Genomic DNA, 17,242 nt, shown 5'->3' with positions numbered 1-17,242 from the left:
ACTTATGGTGACCCTATGAATAGGGTTTTCATGAGGCTGAGAGGCAGTGACTGGCCCAAGGTCACCCAGTGAGCTTCATGGCTATGTGGGGATTTGAACCCTAGTCTCATTTTGTTCTCACAACAACCCTGTGAGATAGTAGGTTAGACTGGCCCAGGCAGGGTTATTCAGTGAGCAAAAATGATGCAAATAGGATCTCTTTTAATTTTGCTATCGACCTGCTTACTTCCACTCTGACTGGGGGATCTTGCAGCATGGGGAAGAGATGGGGGCACATCACAGCTGAAGTTCACCCATATAGGAGCATTATCTCTTGTTTATTACAGAGACGCCTGTTGCAGGTTTTGCTGCTGAGAGCAGCAGTCAGTTAGTGCGGCCACTTGAGTCACAGCTTGTTGATCCTGACGAGGCAAAACTAGAAAGTGAGGTTCAGAAAGGAGGCCCTGTGCATGAGGAGGAGGAGGGCATGAAGCAGTGCCAGTTGCCCACAGCCACATCTGCAGAACAGCAAGTACCATGGTTTGGCTTTGAGAAAGCTTGTACATTTGTGAGCCAGAGTGGGGAAAATGTTGTTGTACGATGCAATTACTGCCTTCCAAGGATCAAAAATCTGAGATCAGCTGTTTCCTCCTCATCCAATGTGAAGAAACATTTTGAGGCAAGCCTTTGTCATGCTGGTCCTCAAAGAGTGTCCATTGTCTATTTATCTTTAAATTGTGAAGTTCCTCTTCCATTTTTTCTTGGATTCATGCTTTGTTCTTCTTCCTCAGAGGGCACACCCTGAGAAGCTGAGAGCAATTGAAGAAGCAATAAAGGCAAGGAGACGTGGCCTTCCTGAACCAATGCATGACACCCCTCCTCCCAAAATGCTGAAGCAGCAGCAGACAACCCTTGAGAGGTGGGGATCTGGCAGGGAGTCTGTCACCCAGAGCAATCTCGACAGGAGAATCATTGATTTCATTGTAGAGGAGACATTACCACTTCAGACTGTGGACAAACCATCATTCATTAATCTGGTTCGCATTGGACTCCCCAAAGATCTCACCATCATATGTGCCAAGACTCTGAGAGACAGAATTGAGAAGAGAGCATGCCACATGAGAGAAACTCTTGCAAATCGAATGGGTGCTGTGGCATATATAGCAACCACTGCAGATTGTTGGACCAATGGCAAGAAGAGTTACTTTGGGGTAACAGCCCACTGGATCAACCCAACTACCCTGAAACGTGAGGTTGGGGCCTTGGCTTGTAAGCGTCTGAAGGGGCGCCATACATACAATGTCCTTTCAAAAGCACTGCATGATGTACATGTGCAGTACAGGATCCACAACAAAGTTATGTGCACTACTACAGACAATGGCTCCAACTTTGTGAAAGCGTTCAGAGTTTTCATGGCCAAAGAACCAGTGGAAGCTGCAGGCACCAGTGACGATGATGGTGATAACCAGGAGGAGGAGGAGGCTGAGGTGGAGTTTGTGCCTATCTGTGAGATCCTGGACACAGGACCTGAGGCAGAGGAAGAAGCTGCAGACTCAGGAGAGGATTTTGTTTTACCACCACACCAGAGATGTGCTAGCCACACCCTCAACCTTGTGGCAACACAAGACATAGAGGCCATGCTTTCTGACTCCTCCAAAAGTAGTCTTCTTGGTCCTTTCAAGAAACAGTTTCGTTCCTTGATGGGAAAGTGCAGCAAGTTGTGGTCCAAGCAGAACCAGTCAGCCCAGATTGCTGAGTATATCCATGCGTAATGTGGTGTGTATCTGAAGGTACCGAATAAGACCAGGTGCAATTCCACCTTGGATGCATTGAAGCAACTACGTGAGCTCCTGTCAACTGTGCCACTAAAAATGCACGCCATAATGGACCGCTGCTCCTTGTCCAGGATCACAGCTGCTGAGATTGAAGTGGTACAGGAATACACAGAGATTATGGAGCCACTAGCCCAGTCCCTAGATATCCTGCAATGGGAGAACGGCATGTTCATGGGGTATTTGCTACCAATGCTCTGCAATCTGGACCGCAAGTTAGAAGGACTGGAAAACAAATCTGAGAGGTACACATACTGTTTTCAGCTGCTGAGAGGTGTGCGCGAAGCCCTAAGAAAGCGGTTTGCAGCTATCTGGGAGGACAAGAGGCTTCTTCTGGCAGCCTGCCTACACCCTTGCTTCAAACTAGATTGGCTGGAATTGTGTCAGGCCACCACCCATACCAACAAGTAAGAACATTAGGGAAGCCCTTTGGGTGGATTACTCCAAGGGAAATGTTGTCTCAAGGGAGGCATCAGAGGGCTTAAGGTGGTAGGCAGGGGCTGGGCCTTTTCTTCCTGGGGCTCCTCATCACAACCTTGGGTTGCTGCAGGTAATCCTTAAGGGTCTGCTGTGCTGCCCCATGAGTGTGGTGACTTGGTCACCTTCCTACCTTCCATGTCATCATCCACAGGCTCAGGCTGGACCCTGAACCAGGGGACATGACAAGCATCAGGAAATGAAGAGCAGATGATGGTTTCCTAACATATATGTGTTAACATATCCTCTCTCTTTCTTAGATACACAATGGAAGCCTTGCTGAAAGCTGAAATAAAGATGGGTGTACTTAATGAGGACAGTGATCAGTCTTCAGATAAAGACCAGGAAGGAGATGACTTAGAAGATGACTTCTTTAACTTTCTGCCCCAGGGCAAGAAGTCAGCAGTGGACACTGCTGAGGAGGAACTGGTGAGGTACCTGAGGTCTCCCAGCAGGGAAGTGTCATCACTCCATGGCTTTCCACATGTGCTGCGGTGTTTTTTGCAGCACAACACAGGGATGCCTTCAAGCGCCGCAGTAGAACGCCTGTTCAGTACTGGTGGCAACGTAATGACTGTAAAAAGACATTCCTTGTCTGACATGCTCTTTGAGCATCTTGTTCTTTTGAGACATAACAGAAACATATTATAAAGGCATTTCAAGTGTAAAATTTGATTTCAAGAGTTGGGGTATCTTCATTGCTTGGGGGGATGTGAGATTCTGTTATGCCATTATGTTAATCTTATGGATAAAATTTTTTATTCTACTACCCCCTGTGTGTGTGTGTTTATTTTTAATATTGTTTTAGGCTTCTTAGATGTGCAGCAGCCAAGGCCAGCACCTTGTAGGAGTTTTTTTAAAAAAAGTAACTGAAATGTAATTGTAGTGATTACTTTTGAGAAAAAGTAAAGTAATCAGTTACTTTCAGAGCAATTGTAATTGTAACGGTAATTACTACTTTTTTGGGGCCAAGTAATTGTAACTGTAATTTATTACTTTTTAAAAGTAATCTTCCAAGCTCTGGGGGCAGTATGAAGGAGAATCTACAATATTATTATTTTCTTCTTGTTTGCTTGCTTCCATAAATTGGCCTTAATTAATCAATTGTTGTTCCCTGCAAAAGGCAGCAGCATGGGGGGGGTACTTTAATTACTGCTTTTCTCTTTGCTTCCAGAGCAATCACTCATTATTTTATTTTTTTACTGATGCAATTGTTGCAAAGAGAAAATCAGTAATTAAAGCCACCCCCTACAGGAGCCTACTAACTAAGGGCCAATTCAGAAATGCTGAACCATTCAAGTAAACAGTTGCTAATTAAATGAATTAAAGGGGCAAAAGTTGGTTTAAAAGAAAGGGCCAAGAAGGAAACCACTAATTAAAGGATCAATTAGAGGAAGGAGCTTTAAAAGTACTTGGAAATCCTTGCTAGACACACACTATCATTGAAATTGCATTTTAAATAAACAAATAAATAATGGCCATAATCAAGTCTGAAAAAGTCAGGAAATATTGGAAAGCAATGAGTTGGTAGCAACGTCTCCTGGAATTCCTGTAAAAAGCCAAATCAGGCATTTATTTTGAACATGTAAAGGGTTAAGTGGGAACAAGTCATGTGAGCATCAACTCTTCAGTTCTGCTGCATGTGCCAGGCACACACCCTGGGCAAAGACTGATTAGTATTAATCTGAAGAGTGCTGTCTTACTCATGTGTAATGGTTCCAACACAGGGATGGGAACTTTGGTCAATCAGAATTCCCATTCCTCTGCTGGAAATACTGTGCATTTCAGTGTGGAAGCTACCATTTTGTCCTACTATAGCCAAAATCCATACAAAGAGCAGCGGAGTTTTAGCCATAAAACCCTATCATAGATAGTGTGGTTTGACAAGATAGACCCAGGAAAAATTATGCTCCCACAATCTATACTGAAGGCACTGAAAAATGAAAATAGAAACAACAGAATTTGCAAGGGAGGGAAAGGGGAAAAAGATCTTCAGTCTTCTTGTTTGGTTTCTCAATCCAAAGAGCATTTCTTTGTTGAAACAACTTTTTTATAACTCCCAAGTCTTATTGGCAATCGTAAGCAGGGAACACATTCCAGTCTCACTTTCTCCCTCATGCACACATATATAGGTAAAGAGCAGCAGTATATTTGCATGTTCATAATATGGACTGGTCTCTGTGAGGGTGAATAACATGTGGCTGCTGAAGTGCTCTTACGAAGCAGCGAATCCTGCCTGGATCAAGCACTGCAAATGCTTAGCAACAAGAAAGCACCAATGCTGAGCCTACAGACCTCTCAGCAGGAGTGGTAGTAGAGCATATTGCCATGACAGCAATAGCACAAGAACAAATACACTGCTGCTGGCCAGGCTCACAGCAGGGGCACAGAATCAAAAATGTGGTATATCTGTTGCATATTTTATATTTGGTATATCTGTTTAATATTTTATATTTGCCACCCTGGGTTCCTACTGGGAGGAAGGGTGGGATACAATTCAAATAATAAATAAATAAATAAATAAATAAATAAAATCTGTTGCATATTTACTACGAGGCTAAAAACAGGGCTAAAATACACCTAGCACTTTATTCACACCTACTGTGGCCCCATGGTACATGAAATGCTTAACTACAATAAACATGCACACAATGTGCGTGAAGGGGAGAGGTATGTCCCTAAACAGTCAGGAGGATTTATTTATTTATTAAAAAGGATATACTCCCCTCTCACAAAGCATCAGGGCTGTGTACAGCATCTTTAAAAAAACCCCAACCTTTTAAAAGCAATATAGAACATTCATTAACATGACTAGCTATGCAAGAAAATTTTAAAGAACTGAATAGGCCTGTTGGCATACAAAAGCAATCAAGTGACACCCAAAAGTGCATCTGCACAGTTAAAACTAGTACGCCAGCTGTGCCCATTCCTGGCGATGTCTGATCTGGCTATGGTGACACATGCCTCAGTTACATCCTATTTGGACTACTATAACACATTCTGTGTGGGACTATCTTTGAAGACTGTTCGGAAACTTCAGCTGGTCCAAAGAGATGAAGCCAATTACTAACTGGGGCTGGTTACATGGAGCATACAAATCCCTTGTTACAATAGTTCCACTGGTTACCAGTCTGTTTGCAAGCACGATTCAATGTGCTGGTTATGACCTATAAAGCACTATATGGCTCAGGTCCAGACTGTCTGAAGGACTTCCATGTGAGCCTTTCCAAACTCTGAGTTCGTTGGGGAAGGCCCGTCTTTTGGTCCTGCCACTCTCACAGGCATGTCTGATGGGAACATGGGAGAGGGCCTTCTTGGTGGCTGCCCCCAGGCTCTGGAACTTCCTAGGGACATTAGACTGGCTCCCCTCCATGCTCTCCTTCCGTGGATAAGTGAAAACTTTGCTACTCTTATAGGTTTTTTGTAAATGACTGACAGGCTTTTAATAGTGTCCTGTTCTACTTATCTTTATCTTTGGCTTTTTAAATGGATATGTTTTAAATGGTTTTAATTCTATAGATAGTTTAATTACATTTTAATTATACTTTTCTGTATGTTTTACATATATGTTTTTAACTGTATTTGTCTTAATTTTTGTAAGCCACCTTGAGTCCTAGTTCTGGGAAAAAGGCAGGATATAAATGAATTAAATAAACAAATAAATAGGTCAAAAGCGAGGATGTCTGCCAAATCTCTGTTGGGTGTTCCAAAGCATGGGATGGGCGACACTAAATGACCGACTTCTGCTTGAGGCCAAGTTGGGCCTCTGTAACATGGGGAGAAACTAGCGGCGCTCCCAAAATCAGATGATCTCGGTGATCAGGCTGGGATATAAGGATAGGTAGTGTGTGGAGGATATGTGCTTCAGAGCCACAATGGGCTGCAACTCTCTGGTACATTGACTAAAATCTTTAGGTCAAAACAAGATGTTGCAGGATATGCATAGCTGCTCACTGAAAACAGAAGCCTTCCCTCCCACAGTAAGATATAGTATTCACAAAACATATAATGTGATATCACCACGCTGAGACTTTCCACGCCCCTTACAAGTAGCAGCCAATGAAGTGGAACAGGGGTATGAAACTTAGAATATAAGGTTGGCACACCACAGTGTGGTTGCTTTTTTGGCTACATTATCAAGGGAGAGAGGAGGAGAAGATAAGGGTCTGCTGTTTTCTGCTGGAGGTCCACATCTTTTGTATGGTCTAGTTTTGGCATTAATCCTCATGCCTATCTGTAAAAAAGATCAAGCACATGTAACTGCATTTGCTGAAATTCTTCCCTTGTTATTCTTGCCTCCCTCCTTTCCCACCATTGTTTTCCTCCACAACCCCTTTCCCCAGCTAAATATCCATTTCTACTTAGCAGTGTATGCATTTACTGTGGGAAACACTCATCATATCACTCTTTTTTAAAAAGATGTTTTTAAATATGTTTTTATGATGTTTTAAAGTGTTTTTAGTGCTTTTGTTTGCCATCCTGGGTTCCTACTGGGAGGAAGGGTGGGATATGATAATAAATAAATAAATAAAAATAAAGGATGAGTCAGTCTAGCTGGTTTGCGGGGATCTCCACACATGATCTGGTCCTTGATGGATCTTGCAAATTGAACACATCATGGATCCAATGGTCCAAATCTGTGATGCTATTTAATCAAGCTGTTTTAGATGTACTGAGAAAACTATACTGGGCATTATTAGGCTTTGCCAGAGTGTGCGAATGATATACAACATAAAACCATGGACACAACCTTTCTCCATACTTAAAGCTCCTCAAGTGACCATAATTCTTTAAGGACCCTTGAGGGGAATTGCAAGCATTGGTTCTGGGGTAAGTTCCAGCATGAGGTCACAAGCCCTGTCAACATTTGTGGTGGTGGCAAAAGCCATACAAATATTTGGGGGGCATAACATGACCATCAGTGGCTAACCTTCTTGTGAGGGTTGTATTTTCAGCTTCAAAAATTTGTGAGATTGCATCACCCTCGTTTCAACCCATTGTGATCACAGAAATCACAATATCTGTACAGTTCCCACATGGAGTTGCTGGTTCTCATAAACTTATGTCCTTGCATAAGTGAAGCTAGAGTGGCCACATACATCACCAAAAAGAGAGAACACATCACCATAAAAAGGAGGGGAGACACAGATTTGCACAAAATGTGCATATGTATAGGTACAAATTAAGAAAAAAGCATTACAACTGAAACAGAAGCACAATCTATCTCACCATAGCAAGGTAGAGACTGTGACCAGGCGCCGTATGGGCCTGCTCAGCCTGCTGTCCAGATGGGAACTGCTGATAGGCAACGTCAAGGCCCTGATCATCTTTCTTATGGTCCTTTATCTTCAAACTGGACTTGGACCACACAGCCATTCAAATAGAGAACTATCCTCTGTAAAGTAGGGCACACAGCAAGCCTAAAAGGAGCCTGGCTTTAGTCCAAAGGTGTCACCATCCTAAGGCACTTGTGTGAAGTGAACTACCCTACAATGCTAGACATTTTATTAGGGAAATGCTAAGCAACAGGATTAGACCCTTTAGACAGCAATTCTAAACACTTTAAAGAGCCTTCAGATACCACTTTTGCTCAAGTGGCTTTCTACAATCAACCATGAGAATGGCACATAAGGACAAGCAAAGGTGGAAAGTAAATAATGGCCTGGAATTGAAGGAAATCTGGGGGAAGGAAATCACAGAAAGGGAATTTCCTGTCTCTTCCTCCCTTCTGCCCCTCCCCAAGCCTCTTTTGTTTCTTTATGGATCTCAGGGTCCAAACCTGTATTTTTATTTTTATGTGGGGAAAAAGAGTCCTGAACTGGAAAGTCTTCTTTAGTACCAGTTTCCCTTTTAGCATTATTCTATTTCTTTCTTCTGTCACAAAGTGAATTGAATATAAAGCAACCTCTAGGATCATATGTTGGACTGCCTAATGTTTTTGAATTTATATGCATATGAATTAAATATTCTTCCCTGGCTTTGTTGTTGTTGTTATGTGCCTTCAAGTCAACTATGACTTATGGCGACCCTATGAATCAGCGACCTCCAAGACCATCTGTCGTGAACGACCCTGTTCAGAGCTTGTAAATTCATTCCCTGGCTTTACATTCATTTATATTAATATTTTAGGGTGCTTTTCCACCAGAGGACTGCAAAGTGGTGTACAACATCACAATAATTGGAGTGTGTGTGTGTTGGGGGGGACACTTCAAAAATCAATGTTGATATTTAAAAAAAAAGAGATTTTTTAAACTATTTAGATTTTTTGCTTTGTACCATTTTACATTTTCTTTTTCCTTCTTAATCCTTTTAACCTTCCCAAGTAATGTGTCTTTGTGTTTAATGGGGCGTACCTCCAAGTAAGTGGGTACAGGATGGCAGGATAGGCTTTGCTTTAGGGTTGGCTTTGGGGAAAAACAGGGTTCCTGTGAAAGGCTGTATGGCAGGCAGAAATTCAACAGGTTAAGCCTTTCTGGAAAAAGCTTCACCATGACTATTTTTTTTTGTTATGCCACACACCGATGGCAGCCATTTGTGACTGGTGCCCCCAGCACACCCTCAAAATTGGAAATGTGCCCTCTGGTCCAAAAAGGTTGGTGACTCCCAGAGTAAATTATCTCAGACTATAATGTTAATCCTACTTACTTGAAAGCAAGTTGAATTGGTGCAACTCCTGGGTCACCTCAGGTGGGCAGGACTTCTTCACTTTACCACCTCCTCTGTCCCCCTTTCTTGGACCATACATTAGCAGCACTGCAAACAAGTGGGGCAGGTTTTAGTGGTGGTGGCAGCTCCGTCCTCCACCTTCTTTCTTTCATTGTTATGCCACCGCATTAGCAACTAGAACACTTGGACAGAGCGAGGTAGCCCCACAGAGTGCCTGCACCACTATTGCTTGGCTGCAACAGTGGCAAATATTGTTTAAAGTGACTTTAAACTTTGAAGTGACTTTAAGCCAGGGATGGGCTTAAAGAGACAACTCCTGTCATCCCTGACCATTGGCCATGCTGGCTAGGACTGGTGGCAGCTGGAGTCCATCAACATCAGGAGAGCTGCAAGTTCCCCATCCCTGCTTTGAGCAGCATTTGTCACTATTACTTCCTAATGCGGCAGTGGCAAAGGCATTCCTGGGGCATCCTTATCCACAATGCCTTGCTCCAAGGAAAGACTCAATGGAAGAACCATAGATCAGTGATAGAGCATCTGTTCAATTTCAAGCATATCCAGGCACGGCTAGGAAAGACTCCTTTTCTAAAGCCCTATGTTTCTTTCCTTGGAGAGTGAGTACTCTGGACAGTGTCTGCACCCCCACTTTTCTGGCAGCAGATTAGGTGGACAAGTAATGGCAGCAGGAGGAAGTTGGGTGGGTGGGTGGATGTGAGGAGCAGCCATTAGTCTATGTGCTAATAACTTATAAAGTTATAATTCCCAATTATTAGTCGAATGCTTTGTGGTTGATGTATATGAGCAGGGAACAAGGAGTTTGTGTTGAGATTTGCTCTTGATTCTGTAATTGTTTTTCAGGTTTTTTTCTTAACTGGTAAAGAAATATAAAAGTATTTATTTCTATATAAAAAAAAATCCTTTACTTTTACTTTATTTTAAAGAACAGATGTGCACAGCTCCAATTCAGTATATAGAAATAGCTACAACTCCAATAATATTAGTCTCATTTGGGACTGGTTTTATGTAAAGCAGTCAGATTGGACATATTAAGATGTAGGAAGCTGAGCTCTTCCAAGTGGTAACAGTTTCAACTATGAACCTTATGACATAATTAATGGTCCCCATTACCTCTTTTCAGAGGGGTCAGGTAGGAGGTAAACTCCAACAAAGTCAGACTGGACAGTAAGGAATTATGTATACTAATCTCCAACAGACAATGGGTAAGGAACTTATCTGCTTTACCCCTTGTAGGCCAAATTTGACAGGTGGGCAGGGCCACACACCTGTCAATCAGGTGACATCACAGAGACACCAGGTGATAGGGTGCTTTGAAGTCTCCATGATCATTGGGAGTTCAAAGAACCACAGATGGCTTGCAAAGAGTTTAAGCACCATTGATGAGCCGATTGTCGGTGCTTCAAAGCACTGACTAGAGTTCTTTGCTAGGGGCAAGGGACTTGTAGAAAGCCCTGCTTGACTCCTTGCAAGCCCCTTCAAGCAGCGCAGCTGACCCCATGGGAGCATGTAGTTGGGTGCATATACAGGCTCCATTTTCTGCTTTGATAAGCTGTGCTACTTGTCATGAACCTGTATATGTTCATGAGTTATTAAAAATCTCATAAGTAATATCTTGGCTCAAGCAAGGGACTCTGGGAATTTCAACTGTTAGAAAAGACAGGCCTCTGACAAAATAACACATTAAGTTTCGCTTTCCAGCTGAAGACGGTTAGGGAGAAGCCTCAACAAGCAGCACCTGGCTATCTGTGCTGATTAGCAAGTGCCTAGCACCCAAGGTCGTTTCGGCCTGTGAAGTTTGAACCACTGTTGGGAGGGGGGCCTGGAAGGCGCGTAAAAGTGAGAAACATCTAGAAAGGGATTACATCAGACAATTCCTGATTGGTCAATTAATCTTGGACTGTTAGGATTCTTTTCCTTAAGTATAGGGCTGGAAACCCATAGCTTTTGTTCCCTGAAGAAGATCTCAAAGGGTTCCATCGATAGTGTTGCCTATGGGAGGTAACCTATGCAGGGTTCCATTGCTTTGTTTCTTTGATGCCAATCTCTCTTAGGAGAGACGCCACTTCAACCATCTACCTCATGTTGTAAGTATTAGGATAGAAAGGTTGTTATTTTCATGTTGTGTATCTGAACTCTTTTATGTAACCTAAGCCCCTGTTTGGGTATAGGTCTTAAAGGATTACTTGCTGCTATATATATATATGTGAAGTGCACTTATATATTTTAATAAAGCTACTTCTATTTAACCTGGTGTGTTCATTGAGAGAAGGAGTGGTTCTGAATTCAGTACCTTGTCCATCTCAGTCACGTAACTACCAAAGAGGGAAAAAGAAGTTCAAAGCTTAATTCTCATTTGTAGTATTTAACCAGAGGTTTCCTGACAAGGAGTGTAACTTGGCTCTTGTCTCATAGGACCTTGGTTTTACCTATTGTCTGGGCTCAGAGTTCCCCTAGCTCTGAGTGGACCAGTAACAGGGGTGGTGGCAGCCTACCTTCTACCTTGCAGGGTTGGTGTTGGATTACACAGCCTTGGCAAGGGTGAATTGGTACTTTTGATTCCAGATCCATTTCCCTAAGGGTGGAGATTGGGTCTGACGCATGGTCCTTGCGCCTTGACGGCTGGGATCCATGACACTACTGACTTCCCCATGGGGAACTCTGTAGTGCAGCCGATCGCAGCTGGCTTGCTCTCAACACCAATCAGCTGACTGGTGGCGACATCAAGTTTCCCTTGCCAATGCACATTTGGGTGTGTACTTTAAGGATCTCGATTGTGCACTGGTGTCTCCACCTGCCCCTCACCTGATGTCACATATGGCCTCATAAACCAAATTGGAACCCATGCCAAGCCAAATTAGGATTTGGAAAGGGCTGGCATCCCCAGAAATGTCTTAGGAGCTGCTCATGCAACTAGCAGTTCTGAGGATGCCACAACTTTTGTAAGATGTCTAGATAGCCAAACCTTCTGTAAGTGTGATGTCAGTATTCCGACTGAGCTCTTGGGACTATCATCTCTGCAAGCAGGTCAGGGAACCTAGGGATGCATGAACATTCCTATCTTCAGCTCAAATAAAGCCTTTCCTCACCCCGCTCGAGTAAAACTGATTTTACAAGTACTTGCTGGGGGGGGGGGAATTCTCCCTCTCTGTGCAATTGAAGGCTCAGCAAATAAAAAGTTATTAGCGTGGCATCTAACTCTAATCAGACTAGGCACTGGGTAAGCAATTGTCAAGAAGACATTCTACAATCAATATTCCACCACTGAAAAGGCCCTTTCCCTGATCACCATTAACTTGATAGCAGCACACAGAAAAGGATCTCTGATGCATATAAAATACACAGCAAGATTCATATGGGACAGCACTGCAGGTCCCTAGGACTTAAGCAAATTAAGTTCTGTAGCATGTTATCTCTTTAAAAAATTAAGAGAGAGAGAGAGAGAGAGGGAGAGAGAGAGAGTTGCCGTTCCTCTTCTACCTTCTAACACTTTTGTCCCTCCAGTGGAGACTGGTGGTTCCAATGTCAGTGATGCACTGAATCTGTTTTGGGTTTTAATCTAAACGTTCTCCTTGAAATAGTCTCTGCTGCTTCCTCTTCCCCCACACAGCAACTATTAAAAAACTGTCCTTCCATCTGTAGCTTCAATTACATCTCGTTGTCTGTAGAATGGCACTTTTTACTATCTAGCAGTTATCTGTAACTGGAACTTAGACAAAAACAAAAGAAAATCCATTTCATAAGAGGTCCAAGCTCTGCTGTGGACTGTCCTAAGGTCTTTAAACCATGACACTTCTTTCTCTTTTGGGAAATAATCTTTGTTTTTTTCAACCCTGATTTTCACATCTCAATCTGTTTTGCGTGTGCTTTTGTCTCCAAAAAATCCCAACAAAATTTGTTTAGAAATTAGGATACAAATCTTCTGTCATCAGCAATATAGTCAAAGGACAATTAGATTCGTAAGAAAATAACATTTCACTACTTATATAAGAAGTGTTTGAAAAAAAAAAAGGTTAGGAAAAACAGTTACTGAAGATGCATCTCCTTTTTTGCTATGAGCACTATTACTATTAGAGAAATTCTTTGATCTTACTCTAACAATGGGAATGCACTTCAAATCTCAAAACTATATTCACAGCAAATGAGTGGAAGAGGAGCAGAGAGTCAAAGAAAATGATGGCACAATACAATGACATTAAGGGCAATAATAATAGCTCTTTCTAAGCAGGAGCAGCAATGCGAGAAGAAAAAATTATATTATTATCTGTCTTAGTAATGCTGATACCAATATTATTGTGACAGAATAAACAGAACTGGGTCAACCAATGAACATTCCTTGAGAACTGCCCACAGACTCTCTGTGTGTCTGCTATTAACCTTTCCCCCTAGATTTCCCCTTGCCATTTATTTAAGCAGCACATTTGCAAAGGTAAGTAAAGCAGTAATTCCACAGGCACACAGTTACAAAAATCCCCAATTGTGTGTTGCCTGAATTTCAATTCACATTCAGTGAGGCCAAGGAGACAGATGTATCAAAGGCTACTAAAGAAGGCTTTGATGCAGGGGCAGGGAACCTTTTCTGGCTCGTGGACCAAATCCTTATTCCCCACTCCTGGAGGTCCAAATTTGACAGGTGGGCAGGACCACCCACATGCCAATCACTTGACCTCAAAGTGGCATCAGATCCCCTGACTGTTGGGACATCAAAGTGCAGCACAGGACTGTTTGAAAGCCTATTTGTAAACAGTGCAAAGCTGCTCATTAAACCTATGAAAAATGGAGGTTTAAAGAGCAGCATGGGGCTTTCCAACAGTCCTTCACTATGCTTTGGCTGCAGGGGAACAGGGGCGCACAGCCAAATTGAGGAGGATTGAATCTTCTGCTCACCACTGATGAGGAGAGGGTTCAATCTTGCTGGCTGTAGGGATCTGCTTTACCAGCGTGCTTCCCACAGAGAATGTCCTGATGAAGCAGACACCAGCAGGATTGAGCCCTGCCTTCCTGCTTATCAGCTGATGTCTCCCACTGATGTCAGCTGATGGACAAATGGGTGGAGTTTGGGAAAACTGGCCAACTTGGATCCCCTGTCAGGCCAAGACTGGCCTGTAGTCAGAGATTATTCACCCCTGCTTTCATGGCTATTGCACAGGCTCTGACATACAGATAGAAATGTAGGACACTGCCTAACTCTACAGACATTCAGGATGGGGTCTCTCCCAGTCCTACTCGGAGATATCAAAGACTGAACCAGGAATCTTCTGCATGCAATACAGATGTTTTTACCATTCAGACAGTCTTTTCACAGAAGGAAGAGGAGGCAAAAGAAGAGAAAGAGCCAAAATACAGATGTATCTAATCTGCTGGAGTACTTTTCATCTATACACTCATGGGATCTGAACTGACGGTGACTGACCAGGAATGAGACCTTGGGGTCACAGTGGATGGCTTGATGAAGATGTCGACCCAGTGTACAGCAGCTGTGAAAAAGGCAAATTCCATACTAGGGATCCTAAGGAAAGGTATTGAAAATATAGCTGCTGCTTTCATAATGCCATTGTACAAACTGATGGTGTGGCCTCATTTAGAATACTGTGTACAGTTCTGGTTGCCTCACCTCAAAAAGGATATTGTAGAATTAGAAAAAGTTTAAAAAAGGACAGACAAGTTGATCGGGGGATGGAGTGACTCCCCTATGAGGAAAGGCTGCAACATTTGAGGCTTTTTCGTTTAGAGAAAAGACAAGCGAAAAAATGGAAATGGCCTGCCTTCAAGTCAATTCTGACTTATGACAACCCTACGCATAGGGTTTTCATGGTAAGCGGTATTCAGAGGGGGTTTACCATTGCCTTCCTCTGAGGCTGAGAGGCAGTGACTGGCCCAAGGTCACCCAGTGAGCTTCATGACTGTGCGGGGATTTGAACCCTGGTCTCCCAGGTCGTAGTCGAAAACCACAGTAAGAGGTGACATATAGAAGTGTATAAAATTATGCATGGCATAGAGAGAGTGGATAGAGGGAAGTTTTTCTCCCTCTCTTATAACACTAGAACTCGTGGACATTCAATGAAGCTGAATGTTGGAAAATTTAGGACAGGTAAAAGAAAGTATTTCTTCACACAGCGCATAAGCAGTGAAAGTCACCAACTTGGACAGCTTTAAAAGAGGATTAGACAAATTTATGGAGGATAACAGTATCAAAGGTTACTGACTCTGATGGCTGTGCTCTGCCTCCACAGTCAGAGGCAATATGCTTCTGAATACCAATTGCTGGAAATTGCAGGGAGGGGGGAGATTGCTCTTGTGCTCAGGATCTGCTTGTGGGTTTCCCATAGGCACTGGTTGGCCACAGTGTGAACAGGATGTTGGACTACATGGACAACTGCCCTGATTCAGCAGTCTCTTCTTATGTTTTACATGGTCTTCTTGCAGTCTTGTTGCTTTTTAAAACTTTCTTCCTCAAATGATATTAATTGTTCCAATAATTTCACCATTTAATGCCATACCATTTTTGTTGTTATCAACATACCACATATGTGAGAGAACCTTTTATATAATTTCAAAACTACAAAATCACAGATGGTGTTGTGGTTGCAGATGAAATATACAGCTTTCTAAAGTGGGGATCAGAGAATGTTTGGCGACTTGATGCACATCTGGACCTACTGAAATCTGAATTGACAGCTACATTTTTCTGCAGAAGCCTGCCGCTCAAGATAAGGGAAACAGAACTATAGAATGGACTCCCTCCAGCAGCTTTAGCACATAACTTGGATTCTCTTATCTATTGCCCAGGATAACCTTCTTTTTGGACATGCAAGCAAGTTGCATAAAAATCTGTCCACTCATACTTCCCTGGCATTAGTGCTATTATTAGTTTACAAGGAAAGATGGAAAACAGCATTTCAGTGTCCTTGACACAAACCATTAATGCCCATTCGTCTTCTACTTGGGTGTGATCTGAAAGCATCCCATAGATAGGATGTCTACCTCTTAGGATCCAAAGAAGGGTTCTATATTCTGTATTCTGTCTGTATTCCATCTGCAAGCCCTGTCTGTGAGCATTATTTACGAATTGCCTTGTCATTGCACAGAACTGTCATCTTTATTATTGCTACCACTGCCAAGACTAGGACTACTTGTGTTGATTTTGGGCTGATTTTGACTGTGGGGATGTATGGATGTGTGGATGTGTGGTTGTGGGGGAATTGTAATGACTTTTAATTTTAATTTTAATTTAATTTAGTAGTATCAGAGTGTTAGAGGCGGGTCTCCGGCTCATTATTGTTTTAGGGTGGGTGGCCTGTCTGATTGGCGAACAGGGACAGGGGCATGTGCAAGTCAGGGGGGGATGTGACAGGGAGGGTGAGGGGCCAAACTATAGAAAGAGTGGGCGGCAGACACTGGAATGGTACTGTTGGCAGACCATGCCAGATGAGGGGAACACGGGATAGATGTGTAATACCCATCCCATGTTCCGGGTCTGTTCAGAACCAGACGACAACTGGGGGATGCAGGATTCCTACCGACCTTCGATTGTTGTTGTGTAATGCCAGGTCTGTAGTACAAAAAACATCACATATCCATGATATAATCTTGGATGGGCAAGCAGACCTGGCATGTATTATGGAGACCTGGCTGGATGAGGCCTCAGCTCCCATTCTTGAGGCCATGTGTCCGCCGGATTTCCGTTATGCACAACAACCGAGGGTGGGAAGGCGGGGAGGGGGTGTGGCAGTCATCTATTGGGAGTCTCTAGTTTTTACCAGACCTCCTCTTCATAGGACTAAGTTTGTTGACTGCATGTACTGGAGGTTGGGCCCGAAGGGCAGTTTGGGGATCCTGCTTGTGTACCGCCCACCCCGCTGCACAGCAGACTCCCTGGCCGAGGTGCTAGAGGTGGTCTCGGCTGTACGTGCGTTGTCCCCAGAGCTGTTAATTCTCGGGGACTTCAACGTACATGCTGAGGCCACTCTCGTAGGAGCCCCTCGGGATTTCCTGGAAACCATGGCTTCCTGGGAACTGCACCTTAGTAATATTGGGCCCACCCATGTCATGCTCTCGACCTTATATTTGTCCTGGGAGGGGAGGGAAGTGTTCTGAAGTTGGGGGTGGCTTCTTCCACCCCTGTGTCATGGTCAGACCACTATCTGGTAAATATAGACTTCCCGATACCACACACCCTCTGTAGGGGAAAAGGACCTATTAGAATGGTCCGCCCCAGACGCCTAATGGATCCAGAAGGATTCCTGACTGCGCTTGGGGAATTGGAACCTGCT

The 17,242-nt window shown here is 43.3% G+C and overlaps 1 protein-coding gene and 1 long non-coding RNA gene across 4 annotated transcripts in view; one reads left to right on the top strand and one right to left on the bottom strand.

The window, feature by feature from the left end:
- Positions 1-17,242, bottom strand: part of TMEM200A (transmembrane protein 200A) — a 73,559-nt gene that overhangs the window by 11,765 nt on the left and 44,552 nt on the right. Inside the window, exons 2-3 of one of the 3 annotated variants that reach the window (XR_009762262.1) lie at positions 8,934-9,041; positions 4,859-6,522 (exon numbers count right to left, since the gene is read on the bottom strand). The exons of 1 other annotated variant lie outside the window; for it this stretch is intronic. The gene's annotated coding sequence lies outside the window, so the exon portion shown is untranslated. Of the gene's footprint in view, positions 1-4,858; positions 6,523-8,933; positions 9,042-17,242 lie in introns of those variants that run through there. One more of the 3 variants, XM_061623821.1, reaches the window with a different exon arrangement.
- On the top strand, positions 10,948-15,816 carry LOC133384401 (uncharacterized). Its single transcript, XR_009762547.1, has 3 exons — positions 10,948-11,056; positions 14,275-14,488; positions 15,561-15,816. It is a non-coding gene; the product is annotated as an uncharacterized LOC133384401 (long non-coding RNA).

This window comes from Rhineura floridana, chromosome 4, assembly GCF_030035675.1.
Source record: "Rhineura floridana isolate rRhiFlo1 chromosome 4, rRhiFlo1.hap2, whole genome shotgun sequence".
NCBI classification, from domain to species: domain Eukaryota; kingdom Metazoa; phylum Chordata; class Lepidosauria; order Squamata; family Rhineuridae; genus Rhineura; species Rhineura floridana.
Note: the sequence above shows the minus strand (reverse complement) of the source record. Positions and strands in the feature narration are given on the sequence as shown.